General features: G+C 37.0%; 1 protein-coding gene across 4 annotated transcripts in view; it reads right to left on the bottom strand.

The window, feature by feature from the left end:
* The window catches only part of DISP1 (dispatched RND transporter family member 1), a 216,360-nt gene that overhangs the window by 57,815 nt on the left and 137,605 nt on the right, over window positions 1-20,940 (bottom strand). The window contains exon 1 of one of the 4 annotated variants that reach the window (XM_055084040.1): window positions 9,552-9,707. The exons of the other annotated variants lie outside the window; for them this stretch is intronic. The gene's annotated coding sequence lies outside the window, so the exon portion shown is untranslated. Of the gene's footprint in view, window positions 1-9,551; window positions 9,708-20,940 lie in introns of those variants that run through there. 4 annotated transcript variants of the gene reach the window in all.

Raw genomic sequence — 20,940 nt, 5'->3', positions numbered from 1 at the left:
CAACTTTTGATTACATTTTAAAATTTAAGATATTTTTCTTTGAGCCTCAGTTCTTCACATGTATAGATCAGGATGGGAATCAATGTCCACCTGAGAATGTAAAAATATTTTGAAAACCATAAAGGGCTGTGTATTTACAATGGAAGAATTATTATTATTGCTTGATTGAGTGATGAGAATATAAAAAAATAATGGAATGATGCTTCCTAGTTCCAAAGCTGAAATTATGTTTTGAAATGGCATCAGAGATATCTGTGGCTTAGAAGAAATGGCCTGGGTGGGTCTGAATTTGAAAGCTGACTCTATGGGTTACTAACTTTGAGAACCTAGGTCAGGTTACTTACATTCTTAGTCTCTAAGTCTTGATTCTTCTTAGAGTTAAATTTGTTTGAAATGCAAATTGGTGCAACCTTCTGAAAGAGCAACATGGCACTACTAATCAAAATTTGAAATACCCTCATCCTTTGACTCACAATTCTACTAGGAGTTTACCCTTTGGATATACTTGAACAATGTGTAAAGACAAATGTCCAGATAAAGGTGCTGACTGTACCACTGCTGGTAACAGTGAAAACTGGAAACCACCTAACTTATCAATAGGGGACTTAAATTCTGTCATATCCATACCTTGGGTACTCTGCACAACAAAAAAGAATGAGTTAAATCAGGATTATTGCTAGGGAAAGAAGTCCAAAGTACATCTTCATGTGCGAATAAAACCTACCTGCAGAAGAGCCTATGTGGTATGAATCCATTTCACTTAAAAAGTGGCAGAAACACACACGTATGGTTAGTATATACACAGATAATTTCTAGAAGGACAAAAGAAAATGCTAACATTGTTTCCTGCTGGAGAGTTGGCCTGGGCCATTTGGAAGGGTAGAGAAGACTTTCACATTTCACTTTCTGTACTGCTTGCAACTTTTACTACAAATGTGCCGTCTTCATAGTAATAAAATATTAATGAAACAACATATAAAGTTTCTAGCACAGTGACTAATAATGAACAGAAGATAATTATTATTAAAACGCAACAACAGAAGCAAACTTATTTCACCTTAAAGGATAAACAGTCATCTCTTCACTGGATGCATTTTTTTTTTTTTTTTTTTTTTTTTTACGGTACGCGGGCCTCTCACTGTTGCGGCCTCTCCCGTTGCGGAGCACAGGCTCCGGACGCGCAGGCTCGGCGGCCACGGCTCACGGGCCCAGCCGCTCCGAGGCATGTGGGATCTTCCCGGACCGGGGCACGAACCCGCGTCCCCTGCATCGGCAGGCGGGCTCTCAACCACTGCGCCACCAGGGAAGCCCTAGATGCATTTTTAATTGTTTGTCTTCCAGTATATATCTGCTTTCTTACAATAGCACCCTACACAATATATCAAATAATTGGATAAAGCAGGAAATCAAAAGGGATTTAAGGAGCAAGAACAGATGAATACAAACTATTCAGAAAAAGGTTTTCAATATATCTTATCTCCCAGCTTCCAAATTTTGGGAAACATAAATTATTATTCGTTGGACCAAAGCTATCTATGAACCAAAAGTATCATGACTAGTTTCATAAGCATTAAACAGAGAATACAGAGAAGAAATATAGAGGCATTTCAATCAAATGTAAAGAGAAAAGTCGTCAGAGCTCGTGTGATTAGAAGGTTCAAACAATTACATCCTACTCTGGGCTCAGGACACTTACACCTATAAGATCAAAGGAAATTACCCCGCTTCAAAGACTAAAAGTAGTATCTCATTGAAAATGCTATGATATGGGCTTCCCTGGTGGCGCAGTGGTCGAGAGCCCGCCTGCCGCTGCAGGGGACGCGGGTTCGCGCCCCGGTCCGGGAGGATCCCACGTGCCGCGGAGCGGCTGGGCCCCGTGAGCCGTGGCCGCTGAGCCTGCGCGTCCGGAGCCTGTGCCCCGCAGCGGGAGAGGCCGCAGCAGTGAGAGGCCCGTAAAAAAAGAAAATGCCATCATATAATCATAGTAGGAACTGCTGGAATTATGGAAATTTTATTCATCAACGTATTACATGTGACAATCTGCTAATGACACATAATTTACCCAAAAGATGCCATCAATCTATTTAGGTGGCTCAACATCCAAAAAGCGTTATGAAAGCCTCTTAGTAGCTCCTTGCAATTGGAAGCCATAACTGTTCTTGTGGCCAGAAAACTGTCAAGTTAAAATCTAAAGGTAATGTTGAAGAGACTACACAGACATGTTCCAATTACCACAGTAACCACTCAGCAAAGCCATCACTATCCTTGACAAACACAGGGCTCAGCTAGCCTGAAGGAACAACATCTTCATCCGTATCAACAGTTACACTGGTACACCTCTGCGGTACTGCCAAACACTTTCACACACATGACCTCACTTGAGTTTATCCTCCTAATAGCCCTCAGAAAAACAGGTGTGGCAGGCATTACCGCTCTACTTTGCAAAAGAAAACTTGAGACACAGAGTCTCAGATGGTAAGGCCAGGAAGTCTGATGCCGAGGTTTTGAGGGCTTTCTGCTAAACTACATTCCATAAGCTTAGATAATGTATTCCAGAATAACCCTTTGCTTCATCAGATTCATAACATCAAACTTAACAATAAATGGCAAGACTGAATCAAAAACAAGATCCCATATTGTAGCCAATCATCTTTTTCAGAAGTGATGTTCCCTGTAACACAGTTTCACTAGACAAAATACAAAACACTGATGACAGTGTTTCTCAAACACAGGGATCACTTGGGGATGTTGCTAAAACGTAGATTCTGATACAGTTCATCTGGAGTGGGACAAGAATCTTCCAACAACAAGCCCATACCGTTGGTCCCTGGAACACACTTTGTGTAGCAAGGCCAAAGCACAAACTAGGTGGGGAGGCTACAAGAGAATCAGGCCTAAGTAAGGGCAAAATATGCCCAATTAAAGCAGAATGGATGCAACAAGTAGGGAAATGATACCAGTTAATAGAGAAATAAAGTCCTGTTTTTCTAATTAAGGCAGAAAAGTAACAAATTTTAATCGCAGAGGTTCTAATTGATAACCAAGTTTAATTATGGCTTATTTCAGGACTCCTAAACTGTTGTGTACATAGAAATAACAACCAATCAGATTTAAATCTTTTTAGTGTAATGTATATGGATTGAAGCACCTTGCCCAGTTAACTGGGTGAGACAATCTTTTTCTCTCAAGTGGTACTAGATATTGGAGATACCTGGAGTCTTTTTTTCATACCAGGTATAAAGGCAGTTTGGGAGTACCTGTATTCATTTTGCACCAAACCTGTTTTAATATGAAATTGGTCCCCTAAAATTGCTTGATGCTTATCCTAAAATGATGGTCTCATTTTTTATCACTGGTACCAACATGCCCTATTAATACCTAGTGCTACGGCAAGAGAAAAAACAGCTTCTCTAAATGCACCAGAGAAACAGACAAAGTATATTTGTGGCATCTTCTATAGTGGGACTGTTAAAGCTGGATGGTAGAAGGACATCAGCCAGGTTCTTTCTCTAGGAATATATTTCCCTTCAAAGGGCTATTAAAATGTTTTTTTTATCATCTCACTGTGTCAGACACTTTCCTCACAATACCTCTATGAAGATTTTATTAAACCCATTATAGAGAAAACTGAGGGTCAAAAATATTAGTGTAACTAATGCAAATCACATGATTGGGATTCAATCTTAGACTAGCATGTCTCTGAAAGTAAGGCTTTTCAACCAACCTCAAGATGCTTCTAGGGCAATGCCAAGTTCAACTAGCTTTTATAAGACCACTAGAGGCTACTGATATAAAATTCAGTCTGAAGGTCCACGTGAAAAATATCCTCTGAATTCAATATTTCCCAAGACAGTTTTAAAAGGTACAATTCAGCATTCAAGAGTGTCAGAGACATATTTCACTGAATTAAAAGAAGTGCTATCTACCCATGTATCATATTATCCAAACCTGAAAAGCAAGGCAATGGATTAATCTTTGTTGTCATGTAGTATCTGGACTATTTCAAAATAATGTAATTGTGACCTGACAGCAAAATCTGTATCTTTAATCAAAGAATCAGGCCCTCTTAAGGAACTAAAAAGTATAGTCTTAAATAAAGAAACATAATCTTCTCCCCTTCTGAGATGAATTAAATTTTCTTATTTGTCTTTGAGTTCATGAACTTTCTACAATTAAACTCTCCTTCAATAAGAACACTTTAAGTATCTTCATTTAATCACCCATAAGCATTTTATATGTTGCAAAGAATTCTACAGAAATTAGGTACTACTGCTATCATTCCCCTTAATCATAAACTGCAATAAATTAGAAGCCATTTCCTCAAAGAAACAATGTTATACATTTGAGAATCTATACCACTAAACAAACATTTAATAAGAACCCAAGAGGTATTACTATGCTTTGCATCACACCAGGAGAAAGCAAACTGTTGCGTTCTAGGAAATCTGAAAGTAAGGGGTCACTGTTCTTTTACAAAGAAAACTCACTGTTGCCTATTAAATTTATATTTTCAAGAAGGTAGTTTCAACTTATGCTAACAAACATCATCTTTGAAAATGAAATATACCTAACATTTTTATATAACCTCTTTTAAATTTGATTACACACAAGATGTATAGGTAAAGGAACCAATAAAGATAAACTATAAATGTTACATGTTTCATTTTTACAAAAACCATGCATAATATTTACAAACAGCTTAATGATACAGAAGAAAAATTAAAATTGACAGATACAGTTTTCCCCTTGCCCAGATTTACAGAACTATATTGATAGATAAGAGTTAAAAAACATTAGGAAGATATTAAAGTGTATGTGCCATAGCAAATCTGAAGACACTGAATTTGGAAAGCAGTCTTATTGCTAGATATGAATTAGGTTGTCAAGGCTGAGATTTATACTTATGGGGTGAATGATAGGAATTTCAGGGCTGTGAAAACATCAGTCTCATTTTTCTCATGTTTTATGTTTAATGTACCTTTGGCAGGTCTATGTGGGAAGAGAAATGTGGGTGTAAAATAAGGTTTATCTTTTACAGTCTGGGATAAATGATAGTCGAGAACATTATCTTTTTAGCATAAACACTTATCTACCTAAATATATATTTCAAGAGCACTATCACTATATTGCCGTTATTAAAGCAGTTTTCAGAGATATCTTTTCCAAGTTCATCCACCAAAATTATCATTCCACAAAATAGTCACCACTTCTCCCCACACTTACAAGTGTTATATCCGTAAGCATCAATACCCTTAAAAAAGAGAAAGTACTCTGTTATCTTTGAGTTCCTATTTCAGATGAGTGTCAATTCTATAAAGCTGCAATAATTTCTTTTAACCCTAAGTCTGAAGGTTTATGTTCAGTTGCATAACTAAGAATATACAAAATAAAACTAGAGAAGTTTCTATACTCAGAAATGTCGATCTCTGGTCTTTCAAAAAAAATTCTAGAAAGCCCACTAAACAGTTGTTATTTAACTCAAGAATCAGCTGAGACATCCATTTGGACTCTGCTGTAAGTCTTGAAGGGAACACAATAAATATAACAAATATTCACAAAGTTACAAGTCTATTACAGTGGTTTCAACCCATTCTGCACACTAGAATCACTTCAGTAATATGAAAAAAAATTACAGACACAGGGCCCTGGCCCCAGATGTTATGATTTAATTCATATTGTAATGGGGTGTGGACATTAGCAGTTTTAAATGCTCCCCAGATGATTCTAATGTGCAGCTAGGGTTCAGAACGACTGATTTATACTTTACTTAAATTAATGCTGATCAATTTATAAGAGCAAGCAACTGCCACTCAAAATATTCAATATTGGCTCGGAAAATATTGCTTGAAACGCAGAATATTGCTGTATATTCGAAGACATTTGGACCTGGTACTCCATGTTAGACATGTATTATAGTATTTGGATTAGCTTTACTTCTTTTGGGGTTACCCTTGACGTTATAAGTCTGGGGACAAGGGTTCAGGGAAGAGAAATCCTTAATAAGACATTGGTTTGAGAGACAACAGGGTGGAATTCATGTGGAACAATGTTGTGGAAACACAAAACAACTTGTCACACAGTCTCAAGTACCTATAGATCATTTGGATAGAGTTTAGGGTATAGCCAATTGGACTAACAGGTTTATTTAACCCTCAAGAAAAAGTATCTCCCCAACCCCTGGTCAGTCTCCAATATGAAGTCCCAAGCCTCTCTTTTAAAAGAGCATGTTCCCTAAAGTTTTGTGCCAAGAAAAGAAAGAAAAAGAAAGAAAGAAAGAGAGAGAGAGAAGGAAGGAAAGAAGGAAGCAAGGAAGGAAGGAAGGAAAGAAGGAAGGAAGAAAGGAAGGAAGGAAGGAAGGAAAAAAAGAGAAAAAGAAAAGGAAAAAGAGAAGAAAAAATACTTCTGATTGCATTTTAAGCATTTTAAACGTTTCAATTCTAGAGTCAGACAACCTCCAGACACCAGGCCTCCTATCTAGCCTCACATCCTAGTAAAAAAAGGAATTAATCACAAGAACCTTTGGTAATAAACAGGACCCCCAAGATGTGATAGGTTTATCTTTAGGCCATAAGATTTCATCTGAAATTATTCTGCCTCAACTAAAATCACAAAACATTGAGCAATCTGTCTGTATCACTATAGCTCTTCCCCAGTAGAAACAGGATCATATGGCTGAGTTTAACTCATGTTGTTGAACAGATCACAAGCATGTCTAAAGACACCATGAATGTTTAATATTTTACACATCTCAAAAACCTCAAAATTTAGCAGCTCAAAGGAAAAATCCATCACCGAGATAAATCAAAATAAGAAAATTCTACATGCACGTATTGTGAGGCAAAAGAATGTGAAGGGATTTTTAAAAAACAACTTCCATAAAGACAAAAACTGAAATCAGTCACCATAAAGCACTTGAAAGTTGTTTGATTTAGATGGTAACCTGTTGTTTCTTCATATTACGCTTAGAATTATCTAAGCTTTTCCCACCAATGCCAAGTATCTGACGCCAGGCTCCACTCCCTGCTGTTTTGTGAAGTTTGAGAAGTAGCAAATCAAATTTCCTAGAGCAGCTCCCCAAATGGGTTCTTCCCAGCAGAGTCCAGCAAATCAAGTCTCAGGGGTATCCTTCAGTCTACTGAGCAACTTGGGAAACATATCTCAAGGTATTTGTATGAGACAATTGAAGACATCCTTTTACTTAAAGGACGCTGAGATTTACTTTCAGCTTAGAAAAACATCAAATATTTGAATTGGATCAGTAAAGTAACTCTTAGCAAGAGTCTGGGTACACCTTTCATAAATCTTTTTCTATTCCTTACTTAAATTATCATTATAAATGCTTGTGTATTCTGCTGTTTGCTTTCTTGTATACATTAGGTGAAATGAAATTTCATCTACATTGTTCAAGTGGGATTCTTGTTTGCTCACAAAGGTAATTAAATTGTATTTTTCAGTTAAATAGGTGAATGTTTTTATTTAGACAGCATATAATATAAATAGGTGAATGTCCTTATTTAGACAGCATATAATAAAAACTATTGTGAATAGTTTTCTTCGAATCTAATATGCGAGCCTGAAGTAAGTGAGCCTGTTGAATAGTGATTAAAATAAAAGAATAGAAATTAAGAGAGAGAGAACAAAGGGCCACCCTCTTCCCCAAGTCTTGCTTTTTTCATATATTTAGTTGCTTTGTTTTATATTTTTTCCAAAAGGCTGAGAAGTTAAGCAGTTCGTTTGTCTTGATCCTAAACACCGTTTTATTTCCCGTGTTAGGATGTGTTCAGGAATTGTAATTTTTGAAAAATCGGAAATGTTCATACAGTCAGTGTGTCAAGGCTGTCCGTCACCCATACTGAGCTATACGAGAGTTAAAAGAGTTTAACTGTTAAGGGTGCTCTGATCCAATCCCAGAAATGAAAGTAGTTAGAATGAAAGGTAAAGAATTGGTACACAGCAGACACCGAAAAGCAGATTTCCCCAGGAGCCAAAAAAGCATTGAGTGGTTCAATACAAACCAAAAAGACAACTGGGATTAGAGTAAAATGTTGAATGAAACCATTTTATAATATATATCATTTCCCAGACTGAGGCAAGGTTAACATGTATTTACTAAACTGCTTTGTAGGTCATTCATTTCAGACACTTAAACATTACATATGTTTTCATAATCAATGCAAAGAGTTCATGCTCACAATTCTAAAATTCACGTCTAAGATGTAAGCTATATGAAGCATGGAAGATACATAAAAAAATACTCTGCCTTATCTTTTTATACTAAAACAAAAACTGACAAATGAAGTATAATCGTCCAATAAAATACTCCAATATTTAAGATTTGGCAAAGAAAGCATCCTAAGATAGTTTACTAAGAGATATAATTTTTAAAAAATAATGCCAAGACTATTTAACATTTTAAAAAGTAGAAATGTGTCAGCAGACATTAAAACCATGGGAAGTAGCAAAGCCACTACCAGTGGAACACTCTAGAGTTTATTTACATAGTTTAGTGACTTCCCAGCCATCAAAGGGAATTGGAGTTTTCTTAAATTATAAATTATCATCTAAAATAACCCTCTTGTGGATAAAAAGGACATATTCATTCTTTTCCTTTCAACAGGAATACCTGTTAAAGAAAATTTTAGCAAATTGTAAAGTATGCTCTCTATTTCTTGCATTATCCCTGAAGAAAGTCATTTATGGTCAGTCAATGATTTGCATGAAATACCTCAGTTTTTGCCAAATTTTTATCCACTTGGTTTTTAAAAATTTTACATTTTACTACAAAACATACAAATATTTCACAAGTTAAACTAGTTTGAAATTTTCTACTAGTCACATATAAATTATCCATTCTAATTTTAAGCAAAAGTAAATATGGCAAATACATTCTGATTTCTACTTTATGTAGTAAATCCAATTATAATGTAGTTATCATTGCCAACATTAAAATGAATACAATGCACAAAACGTTTAATCACCTCAGAAACAACTTGAGGGTGTAGAGTGAGATGTGTATTTAAAATGAACATTGATAAAAATTAAACTTGCTGTGGAAGTTTGGCTCGCAAGTGTATATCTTCACGCAACTTCTCTTTTTATAAGTTGGAAGATGTTAATATATTACTATTTTCTTACAATATTTAATTCACAAAAGTGGTTAAAGTGATTCCTACAATTCTACATCTATTTTTCTACCAACTGGCGATGAGAGAAGCACATATTTTCCAACTTCTAATCTAGATAGTGGTTAAAGAATCTCAAATCATGAAACAGCTAAACAACTTGAAATCTAAAGTTTCTTCGCAACTTCATAAAAAAAACCACATTTGAATAAACCTTAAGAAACAACTTACCTTACCTTACTGTGCTAGACTATCCTTCAAAAAAACTTCGTAAGTTTTTAATGCATTCAGATGTCGTTCAAAGCTTACCCTGAAAAAAATTGTGAGCTGGCATTTTAAATTCAATCCAGGAAGCGCACAGCAAAGTTCAGTTTTTAAATAAATTCTCCCCAAATAACACATTCACAGAAGCATGAGTAAATGTACTACCTTTATGTTAAAAGAAGAAACGTCCCTGGTTCAGTTTGGTCTGCAAATGATTGCAGTAGCCACAGCCGAAACTGGCCGCAGGAACAGAGCACACAGACAGCGACCAGGGAGTCTCAGGAGTAGCTCCTCAGAGCGGTGGGACAGACGGAATGACAAGCACATGCAGATTGCTTTGAATTAAGCATGTTCGCTCGGGGCTGGAACTTTCCGTGTTTGCTCTCCTATAGGACAGGAGAGTTTTTCTCCTACTTAACCCCTGGGGGCAAGGTCTCAATAATGGTAACAGCTGGCATACAGAGGGGCTTGATCTGAGCACAAGGTCAGCAAGCCAGGATATGAAGGTGACATGTAATTTCTAGCCTTTTCCTGCTTCTACAGGGAAATTGCACGAAGGACTGTTTTTAGTTATAACTTCCTTTGATCTTTTGGATTTAAAGTTACTTAGTAGATTAAAGCCATGCTAGCTGATATTATTTGCTTGCTTAGGCTAACTTAAGTGTTACAGATTCAGTTTTCTGACACATAGGGCTACTGCATTGAAACTAACACAAATAAACACCAATCCGTGTTTATTTCCAAGTTCCGGGGATTCTTGTGTTCTTTCACAAATGGCTCTTGAGACTCTGCTTTTAAGGCAGAAAGTTCATAATTTTTAAAAGAGGCAGAGTCTTCTCTATTAAAAAGGAAAGTACTATTTAAAGCAGTTGTAAGTGCTTCTCTTCAATTTTCCTAAACAAAAACAGTTTGTTACATGAATTGGACACTGCTTTTTTATAAATTTGTGGCCCTATTGATGCCAGTATTTAAAATTTCACAGCCACAACAACATAAAAACCTTACAAAAACCTGCAAACAAATGCTTTAAATTTACACATGACATCCATTGGCAAATAAGTGATAATTTACTGCATCCAGGAAATCTAACTTTTCATGACTTCTTTAATAAAAACGTACAAACAACGCTTTTAACAGGCTGTACTGATAGCAATTTCAAAATTAAAGAAGATAACACGAGTAATCAAAGAAAAAATAGGTAAAATTGGGCTTCATCAAAATAAAAAACTTTTGTACATCAAAAAACATTATCAAGAAAGTGAAAAGAAAACCTACAGAACGGGAGAAAATATTTGCAAACCACATAACTAAAAGGCTAGTAACCATAAAATATAAAAAACGTACAAATCAGCAATAAAAAGACAAATAATCCAATTTAAAAATAGGCAAAGTTTTGGAATAGAGGTTTTTCTAAAGAAAATATCCAAATGGCTAATATGCACATAAAGAAGATGTTTAACATCACTAGTTGTTAAGGAGTGCAAATTAAAACCACAATGAAAGACTACTTGACATCCACTAGGATAGCTATAATCAAAAGAAGAAAGAGGGAGGGAGGGAGGGAGGGAACAAATGTTGGCAAGGATAGGGAAGAACTGGAACATCATACACTGCTGGTGGGAACATAAAATGGTATAGCCACTGTGGAAAATGGTCAGAAAAGTAAACATAGAGTTACCATATGACATAGCAATTTCACTCCAGGTACACTTGATCCTCATTCTTTGCGGATTCCGCATTTGCATATTTGCCTACATGCTAAAATTTGTGATCCCAAAATAATCCTCAAGGTGTTTCTCAGTCCTTCAGACATGTACATACACAGAGCAGGGGAACATTTGAGTCTTCCAACAAACATGTTCCCAGGTGAGGTTGAACAAGGTGACACACTGCCTTCTTGTTTCAGTTCTCACACTGAAAACAAGTGTTCCTTTTGCAGTCTATTTTGGTGCCATGTTTTTCACATTTTTGTGCTTTTGTTGGCAATTTCACTGTTTAAAATGGCCCTAAAGTGTCATATGCAGTGCTGTCTAGTGTTGCTAAGCTCAAGAAGGCTGTGATGTTCCTTACAGAGAAAATACATGTGTTAGATAAGTTTACTTAGGCATGAGTTAATGGTGCCGTTGGATGTGAGTTCAATGTTAATGAATCAACAACATATATTAGATAAGGTATCTTTAAACAGAAACACACACAAAGCAAGGTCACGTACTGACTGTATGTCAAAAATGTGACCAGAGTCTCAAAGGAACCGAACCCTGTATTTCCCTGCAGAGCAATGACTCAGTATTCACTAATTCTGTGTTTGCAGAGACTTTAAAGAATGTAACTACTGCAAATGAGGAGAATCGACTGTATATATACCCACGAGAATTGAAAACGTATGTTCATAAAAAACTTGTAACGAATGTTCATAGCAGCATTATTCACAACAACCAAGGAATCAACTCAAATGTCCATCAAATGACGCATGGATGAGCAAAATGTGGTACACACATACAATGGAATATTATCCAGCCATAAGAAGGAATAAAGCACTGATACATGTTACAACATGGATGGACCTTGAAAACACTATGCTAAGTGAAAGCCAGACACAAAAGGTCACATACTGTATGATTCCATTTACATGAAATATCCAGAATACTCAAATCCATAGAGATAGAAAGTAGATTAGTGGATGCCAGGGGTTGGGGTATGGAGACAGAGGACAGGGAGTGACTGCTCATAGATCTGGAGTTTCCTTTGGGGTGATAAAAATGTTCTAGAATTAGATAGTGATCATGGTTGCATAGCTTTGTGAATACAGTAAAACCCACTGAACTGTACACTTTAAAATGGTGACTTTTATGGTATGTGGATTCTATCTTGATAGGAAAATAAGGAAGGTATAATATTATAGCCATTAGCCCAGTGGTTCTCAAATTTGAGTGTGCATCAGAATCTCCTAGAAGGTTTGGGAGGAGGCAGACTGCTGTGTCTCATCCCCAAAGATTCTGATTCTGAGGTCTGGGATGGGGCTGGAGAATTTGCTTTTCTTCATGTCCCCAGGTGGTGCTGACTCTGCTGGTCTGAAACCCACATTTTGAGAACCAGTGTGTTAAAGACAGTGTATGAACTCCTAGAGGGTAGGAAAGGTAACTTTCATCTCTGTATCTTCTAAATTTACCTAGAAAAGAGCCAGTCTTGGGGATGAAAAAGACAGGGAGGGAGGGAGGGAAAAGGAGAAGTATTTACTCAAGTAAATATATTGAAAGAGTCAGTCCCTGAGATCTTAGGGTATGCTGGTTTCATGCCATACGTATGCCAAATGCTGTAGTACCTAAAAATCCCCCAAAAGGAATTACAGAATTTAAATGAAAATGAAGGCATTTTTAACATTCTTTGATCATCTGAATAGTACTTCAGTTTAGTTTATTAAAACAGCTAATCCCATTTCATTGTGCGTGTTACTGCAAGAGATGTAAACAAAGGTTCTAGAGTTGTGGATCCCATAAATTACTTCAAGAAACCTCTTAAATTAGTTAAGATGTCACAGAAACCAAAGACCTGAACTCAACTCATAAACATGTAAATTCTTATTTCCATTTTTAGCAAAGGTACTGATTTGTACATTTAATCACTTTATTTTAAAATGGGTCTGTGTTAAAATACAATTACAATGCAATTTAAAGTACACTTCTGGTATTGTCACATGGACTCCATTATTATTTTGTAGATAATAATCAGGATTATTTCCAATCTCTTTGTATGTTTCTCAACATATTAAAGTGAAAAAGAAAATGCTAATAACCTTACAAAGTTCTAAGCTTCTCTGAAAACAGTATCCCTTTTTTTCTTGGATCACATTACTTAGGTATCTTTCTTCATTACTAGGAACACGGAAAGGTTACAGGAGAGGGACAGAGAGACAAGAGCTGGCCAGAGAGGCACAACAGTTATACTTTTTAAAAAGTGAAAAAATCACCTGCTAGTTCATTAAACTCTTTCACATCTGAACTCAATCCAAAATGTGATTCTAGATGTTGTTATATTTATTGACATTTAGAAGTCCCATCTATTAATCTTTGTGTGTGTGTGTGTGTGTGTTAAATGTCAAAACGGTTACGAATGAATAAACCGCGGTCTAAGGTAGATGGTAGAGTTCTGCTTCAGCAAGATTTTTACTTCAGTAGGGTCAAGTCAATAGCTTTGTCAGTGGAAAGTACAAGTTCAGAAAAGTAATGACAGGAAAGCTCTTCAGATAATATTCTACATTGTGTTTTAGTGTTTCTAGCGTACAGATTGTTAGGTACACGCTAAAGACTTCAGCCCAGAACATTATTATATTGCTCAAGTCAGAGCCAGAACTGGGAAATCAGTGGAGTCCTAAAGGGCAGTCTCAGGTCTGCCACTCACTAGCTCTGTAACCTTGAACTAGTCACTTAATCCAGAGGTTAGGGCCTCCTATTTACAAAGTCCATACATTAGATGAAATAATCTCACAGGTCCCTCTCGACTCTGATTTCAGTTTTTATGAATTTGGATACCACTCAAATGGATAAAACGAATCCCAGTTTTACTATTCAAATTTGGATTAAGGAAAAAACTATACAGTCAAAGTTGAGTCAGCGAGTTTCGAGCAAAGACCATAATGCAAGCAAATTGGAGCAGAAACAAAATAACTGTTATGCTAAAATTCCTTTCCATCAAGGTGGAAATATGTGCGTCAGTCTTACATATTCCTCTCACCTGAATTTACATTTTAAAATCTTATCACTTCTTTTAAAATCTCATTTCCTGTTGAAAACTCTACCTCCAAAAGCTACCCTTCTTACAAATGAAAATGTTATCACCTTGCTTATCTTCCACAGTCTGACATCTAAAGAATCTGCTCTTCACCCTCAGAGTAACCTCCAGCCCTGGAGTCCTTAACCGTGTCCTCTTCTAGTTTTCCTTGCTTTGCACTTTCTTCATACAGATCTGATAGTCAGCATTTATTTACTTTACAAGCCTTTTACTGTGCCAGCCTTTCAAAGGTCTCCCCTAAACTTGCTCTCCCACTCTTTTTTTTTTCCTCTAAGGTTTGCGAATGTTACTGAAAAAAGTCACCAGAGAGGGAAGCAGAGACCTAAACCAAATGCAGACTCTCAACTCTGGAGGGTTCTCCGAGCTACTGAGATTCTTCTCATCTATCACAGATTCTTCACTGAAATCCCCACAGGGACTGCTGGAAATCTTTCCCATGCTACCCCACCTTAACCCTCTCTGTGAAAAATGCTATCTATTTTATGAAAAAGAATGAAACGTTTTGACCACGAGTGCCTGCAAATATTACCATCTCTACCCCAAACTTTTTCTGGAACTCATCCCTTATCTCTCAAAATGTCCATGCCTCTTTCCTAAATTAACTACTTACACACTAGGTCTGTGCTGCCCAATAAGGTAGCCACTAGCCACATGCGACTACTTATATTTAAAGTAATTAAAATTAAATGCAGTTAAAATTTGTGCACTCAGGTTGCACTAGCCGCATTTCAAGTGCTCAACAGCTACATGTGGCTCACAGCTACTGCACTGGACAGAGCAAAGAAAAAACTTTGCCCATCACTGCAAAGTTTCATTGGACAGCGCTCCCCTAGATCTACATGCTCCAGATCACTGCCATGTTTCTTTAGCCTGTCTCACTTGCCCTCCCCAAGTCCATCTACAACTCTTCCTCTTTGCTAGCTCCTTCATTATTTCCTTAGAAAAAATGTTTCCTTTTCCCCCAGCCTAAACAAGTAATCCTTCTCTCGGCCTGCTAGCGTTCAGGTCTATTTTTTCCTTTCCTTTCACTGCCAGGCAATACTCAAGCCTCACCTCCTCTCATTCCTTAACTTCTAACAATCTTACTCACCATCTAATACAACTGTTCCTTCAAAAACAAAATTCAGTGGTCCTTTCTCAATACGCATTTTCTTTTTTTTTTTTTTTTTAATATTTATTTATTATTTATTTATTTTGGCTGCACCAGGTTTTAGTTGCAGCACACGGGATCTTCATTGTGGCATGCAAGATCTTTAGTTTTGGCATGCGGACTTCTTAGTCGTGGCACACAGGATCTTCGTTGTGGCATGCGGGATCTTTTAGTTGCGGCATGCGGGCTTCTTAGTTGTGGCATGCGGGATCTAGTTCCCTTGCCAGGGGATCTGGGCCCCCTGCACTGGGAGCACAGAGTCTTACCCACTGGACCACCAGGGAAGTCCCAATATTCATTTTCTTTACATTTCTTCATTTCCCAACCCCACTGGCAATCTCTTTTCTCCTTGCTCAGTTTACATTATTCTAACACTCTCTACCTCTTTAACCTCTATCCCATTTTCTTGGCAGATCCTCTGAATTCTTATTCTAAATCTTAGGCAATGTCCAAGGCTCCGTCCTTTGTCCTTTCTGCTCTATACTTGCTGCCTATATCATCACATTGAACCTTTTTTCTAAGTTCCACTTTTGCCACTTTTGCTTTCTAAGGCCATTTCAATATATATGTCCTGCCAGCAGCTCAAACTCAATAAAGTACAATACAAATTATCTTACCACGTTCAAACAACTTATTGATTTTCCTATTTCTATCTACACAGGCACTTAAGCCCCCAAATTTTAACTTAAAATATTTATTTATTGAACACCTGATCTGCACCTTTGTCCTTTACACCACCATGTACCCTTATTTATTTGTTCTCAAGACCTAGCCATTGTCACATAAACCCTCCCTTCCTTTCCATTCCCTATCCCACTTTCTATGTACTATTCCCTGGAATTACTGCAACAGCCTACTAGATGTGACCTAATCTATGGTCCCCTAAAATTCCAATCTAAGCAACACAGAGCTTCCAGATTCATCATAACAGATAGACCTAACCAACCTGCTCTTCAGTCCAGAAAACACTAATGGCTCCTCCATGCCACTAAGTAAAGTTTAAACATCTTACTTAGCTGGCATGCAAGACCCTCCAATATCTGGGCCCTTTCCCTTCCTACTCAGTCCCCTTGCCAAACAGAATTTGCTTTACTCCAAACAAGCTTGCACACAACCCCTCAGTGCTTATGCTGTTCCTTCCACTTGCAATGGTCTTTGTTCACATTTCCAGCTGCCATCATCCCATCCGTTCTTTACAACACAGGACAAACAACATATCTTCCATGAAGCCTTCTCTGATTGCCTAAGCCAGGAATTCTTTCATTCTCTCCTAAGTTATTGACCCTGAGAGCTCTCTTATGGCACTTAGCACGTGTTAATTTTTTTTATCATGGTCATTCGTATACCTCTCTTACCCTCTTAATCTACACCTAACAGCACAAGCTCTTTTATCATCATTTTTATATTCCTTAGGAAGATCTAGTACCTGGTAGGTACTTGACAAATACTTATTAAAAAATGATTTTTTACAATTTGTTACTATTACCTATACCCTTTATTAAACAGAATAAATGTAGTTTTGGAATGCAGTCTGCAAAATAAAATTCAATACACAAAATCCTATTTTCCTGCTGATTTAAATGGGCCCTAAGGACCATTTCCTCTATGGCTGTAGGAAAGAAACAACAGCCAAGATTCAATATATTTTAAGTATGACTGCAATATGTTGCATTTTTCTCTGCTTTTATTTTTTAAAATTTATTATTTATTTATTTGTTTATTTTTGGCTGTGTCGGGTCTTAGCTGCAGCACACAGGATCTTCGTTGCAGGCTCTCTAGTTGTGGTGCATGGGCTTTCTCTCTCTAGTTGTGGCGCGCCAGCTCCAGGGCGCATGGGCTCTGTATTTCATGGCATGCAGGCTCCAGTTGAGGCGTGCGAGCTCAGTAGCTGTGGCACGTGGGCTTAGTGGCCCCACGGCATGTGGGATCTTAGTTCCCTGACCACGGATGGAACCCACATCCCCTGCACTGGAAGGTGGATTCTTTACCACTGGACCACCAGGGAAGTCCCTTTTCTCTGCTTTTAAATTCTGAATGTTAAATTGCTGCAGAACACTAAGAGATGTCAGTAATTGGCTTTTCACCCTTTTCTCCAAACCAGTAGATGTCACTCCAGAAACTAATATGCAAGCGTATTCCTGGGCAGTTTTTTTAAATTTCTTTTTGTTTTGTTTCTAAGGTAGGATTTTCCTTGGCATGAGCAAAAATATTTTTAAGCAACGAAATTAAATGAGTTTTTCTCCCCAGTGAGCCATCAATTTAATTGACAATAGACTTTCTGTTTACTTGCCAATTGATCTTATTGTAGCAAATACGATTTCTGTGATAAAAGGCCTTGTAAACAAGTGAATCTGGGAAATCTTAATTTTTATTCATTACATCCTTTGCTTGGTTTCATTAAAAACTAGGTAACCGTATGCATTTTTTCAATAATCCAGAAAGCATTTTGGTCATCCAGAATGAAATGCACTTATCACTACCAAAATTTTTAATGAAGATCAGAAGTTGGGATATATATTTTAAGCAAAAAGCACAGAGGTTAGTAACTTTCAGAGAAAAAGTAGTCTTTTTTCTGTGAAGGAAAAAAATCTTACTATGCAATACAAAACAACAGGCAAAAATTTCAGCTCTCCTGACCTAACAAAAAAATTGCTACTACAAAGAACTTTTTACATGTGAAAAATAACTAAAGCAAGTGAGTTTATTACAGGTTTCACGTTGGTATTCTGGTGAACATCTTGTCTTGACATGACCACGCCGCACGAGAGCCTTTCTCCCACACAAAGCATGAAGAATGCTGTATATTTTAGAGGAGGAGAGGAGGCTCAGATTGGATAGTTTTATATCAAAAACAAGCTGGATCATTTCAGCCATAACAAAATAAGTAGACTATAGATCATCTAAGAATATAATCTCGTGACACACGATGATTTAAAAGCAAAGCACAGTGCAGCCATGGGCTCTGGAGAGGTTCCAAAATATTTTTGGTTTGCAGTATAGGATTTCAAAGTAAGATATTTTACTTTTACAATAGATGCTCCTAGCATGAAATATACTCCTAGAATGAAGACTCGTGTGTCTTAACTCTAATCTAATTAGAACATTATTTTAATGGTTTCAGCTGCATTGTTACCAAACCTTAAATGAATCTAAATGAATGTGGTATTACAGCATATGTTAAGAAGGATTATGACCAATAAATTGACATTTTCTGTAAGTTAGACTTCTAATATTTATGGAGAAAGTTACACTTACTTTACTTATGTCATGAAATAAAAATACATGCAAGTTAATTTTCCAAAAGTCAGACTTCATAGGAAAATATATGTGTCACTTGCGTACAAACACCTGTCGTCACTGCTAAAGGCTTAGATTAAGTAACACTATGACACATCACATTCTCTGATATAAAATGAAGTTGTATGGATGAAAGTAAATGAAAATTCTAATCCTATTTTATTTATTTTATAACATGTGGTAATATTATGTTTGGCAAGGAAAGAAGCTTAAATTACCCGACCTCTAAGACTGAGGACGTTTATTAGGGTTAGATATTTCATAAAAGTGGCGGGAGTTATTTTGTATGTTGAAAACACACTCATTAGTTATTCAGAAGTTCAAGCAGTTCAAAATTATGAAACTCATGCTATGTCTGGCTACATATTTCATATTTCATATGTTTATATGAAATAAAATTCTGTGGGATGGCTGTAAAAAGATAAGAAATAATGCAGTAACAAACGGGAAAGGAGTAAGGATATTCATTGCTATCAGAATGTAAGAATATGAGATATATACTAGAAGACTAAAGTATCCCAACATGGCAGTGCTGTCAGACTCAAAATATAGGCCTGGCTGAAAGAATACATTTATAAATGGGATGCATTAGAAACTAGGATTAGTTACTAGGGACAGTAAAGGTTATCTTTTTTTCCACATTATCTTTTATTTTTGATGTCTAGTGTTAGTAACGTGTATAACATCTACAGCGTTTTGTATCATATAAGAAAATATTGATGTAAGTACTGACAGATAATTCATCCTGTAAACAGACAATGCAAACTCTCAGTATCAATAAATACAGTACCGTACTTAAAATGTATTTTCTCTTCCTTATGATTTTTCTTAATAACATTTTCTTTTCTCTAGCTTACTTTATTGTAAGAATATGTATATAGCACAAACAACATACAAAATAAGTGTTAATTGACTTTTTATGTTATCAGTAAGGCTTCCGGTAAACAGTGGGCTTAACGTAGTTAAGTTTGGAGGAAGTCAAAAGTCAGACATGGATTCTCAACTGCACAGGGAGGTGGGGCTCCTAAACCCCAGGTTGTTCAAGGGTCAACTGTAATTCTCTTCATACATTATTGGATTTAATTCGCTAATAATTTGTTGAGTTTTTTTTCAACTATGTTAACAAGAGATATTGGTCTGTAGTTTTCTTTTTGTAATTCTTTGTCTGGTTTTGGCATTAGAATACTGCTTGCCTCAGAATGGGTTAGGAAATATTCCCTCTGTTTCTATCCTAGTAAAAGGTTATCTTAACATACTTCACATATTAACTTAATAGCATGACAAATGCCACTTCAAAAACACTGAAACAAAAATCATCACAACGACTGGTGGTCCTCAGGAACAAGGCATCTTTGGCACATTCACTGCAAACCCCCAATGCTGAAAGTCTAAGCAAGCTCTGGGTGGTCATTACCATACCTGAATGGTAGACCTTTCTGGGCTGCCAGCCAGAATGGACCTCCTGGGTATGTACTGGTAAAGGCTCCAGCTCCAGTGTTGGGAAGTGTGGATACAACAGGGAAGATGTCCGACGCCCATACCAAGCCACCATGTGTGTGCTGTGACATGTACTACTACAGCTGTCCCCAACCTTTTTGGCACCAGGCACTGGTTTCGTGGAAGACAATTTTTCCACAGACGCAGGGTTGCGGGGGCATGGTTTCGGGGTGATTCAAACGCATTACATTTATTGTGCACTTTATTTCTATTATTATTTTGAAATATATGATGTAATATATTGTATTGTAATATATGAGGAAATAATTATACAACTCACCATAATGCAGAGTCAGTGGGAGCCCTGAGCTTGTTTTCCTGCAACTAGATGGTCCCATCTGGGGGTGATGGGAGACAGTGATACTCAAAATGTGTTGCTTATGTTCAGTCTACTCCGTAATCTCGTTTTGGTTGCTGTCACTGCAGAAAACCCTGTTTCCAAAGATAGGATGTTGGAAATGGAAGCAGGCTTTCCAGTGCTTTTGTGTCAATCTCAGGATATTCCGTCTTGACTTTAATCCAGAACGTATGGAGATATGAAGTTGTCTCAAACATAATTTTTAAGGCCACCGTCATCTGCGATCACAAGCAGTTTATCCTCTTCTAGCACGGACAGAGTCGATTCACCTGGCTTATTCACAAATGGGTCATGGAGCCATTTATTCCTTCCCAGTTCGGGGGTCTTTTGTGGTTGGGAAGTAATGCTCAAACTCTTCTGAAAGCTGAGATAGGTGACCATGCACCAGCTGAGAGGAAGAAGGCCCTGGCTCAGTCTCTTTCAAAATCTCTGCTAATGATTGAAACATGTCAAAAATCCCAGTG

The sequence above is a fragment of the Physeter macrocephalus genome, chromosome 4 (genome assembly GCF_002837175.3).
Source record: "Physeter macrocephalus isolate SW-GA chromosome 4, ASM283717v5, whole genome shotgun sequence".
NCBI classification, from domain to species: Eukaryota; Metazoa; Chordata; class Mammalia; order Artiodactyla; family Physeteridae; genus Physeter; species Physeter macrocephalus.
This window is presented reverse-complemented; position numbering and strand designations above follow the sequence as displayed.